The sequence below is a fragment of the Chiloscyllium plagiosum genome, unplaced genomic scaffold (genome assembly GCF_004010195.1).
Source record: "Chiloscyllium plagiosum isolate BGI_BamShark_2017 unplaced genomic scaffold, ASM401019v2 scaf_87564, whole genome shotgun sequence".
In the NCBI taxonomy this organism is placed as follows: Eukaryota; Metazoa; Chordata; class Chondrichthyes; order Orectolobiformes; family Hemiscylliidae; genus Chiloscyllium; species Chiloscyllium plagiosum.
The window spans coordinates 1-1,068 of NW_025122948.1; the positions used below are offsets into that span (position 1 = coordinate 1).

At 49.1% G+C, this 1,068-nt stretch overlaps 1 non-coding gene across 1 annotated transcript; it reads right to left on the bottom strand.

Annotated features, from left to right (window-relative positions):
• Window positions 1-846: 846 nt before the first annotated feature.
• On the bottom strand, window positions 847-918 carry trnam-cau. Its single transcript has one exon. It is a non-coding gene; the product is annotated as a tRNA-Met (tRNA).
• Between the last annotated feature and the right edge of the window lie 150 nt (window positions 919-1,068).

Consider the following 1,068-nt stretch of genomic DNA (forward strand, 5'->3'; position numbering starts at 1 on the left):
AACGGAGCATGAAGTATAATCTGGATGACTGCTTCGCAGAACACCTCGGTTCTGCCCGCAAAAAGCGGACCTGAGCTTCTGCTTTCCTGCCACCCTGTTCCCTGGCCAAAATCTCTGTCTCAGGCTTGCAGCAGTGCTCCAGCAAAGCTCAGCTCCAGATGGAAGAACAACGCCTCATATTCCACTTCAAAACCCTACAGCCCTCCGGTCTTCAAGATCGAGTTGCACGACTTTAGGTCCTGAAATCCCCCATATCCTTGACCCCTACCACACACATACGAGTCCCTTGTTATCACATAGTCTGCTACGACACACTACTTATTGTTAGCCACGAACGCTCTCCATTAACAGTTATTCACCCTCCACACTGATCGTTATTCACTCCTTTGTCCCTCCTATTGTTCTCTCTCTGAGCTGGCGGGAAAGAGAGCAATGTACACTGGAGACTCTGAGCCAGCTGAAACTTACTCAGTGTGAAAGACATTCCACTTTGCTCCAAGAATTGCAAGCAGCAAAGAGTTTCCAGAACATCTGCTTGTCATTCACGTCGGAACCGGCGTGGCGAATTACTGCAGGGAAGGCACGAAACCACAAGGCATGCGTTTCAACTTTATCAGCTCATTGGCATCTCAGAGAAGTGGTTTTGCGGTTCAGTTCATAGGAAACCAACGAAGAACAGGAGAAGACTACTCAGACCTCCAAAAGCCGGTCACTTGAACGGTGTGAGTTTCGCCAAACGATATGGTATGATACGGGGCATTCAGACAGTCAGGAAGTCTTTTGAAAGGCAAGATGCCGAACGGAGTCCGATCGAAAAAGAAAGTCGCTCAAGGAGACACTGAACAATAGCAGAGGATGGTTTCGATCCATCGACCGCTGGGTTATGGGCCCAGCACGCTCCCGCTGCGCCACTCTGCTCTTACACACGGCACCATTTTCCACAGGTCCCTTCAGACTTTCGTCTGACGAGACTGTTGTCAAAGATCTCCACTGCTGTCGTCTCATATGGTGTTGCGCAGTCGTATGGAGGCTGTATAAATATAAACTTTTTCTAACTTCCCACATTCT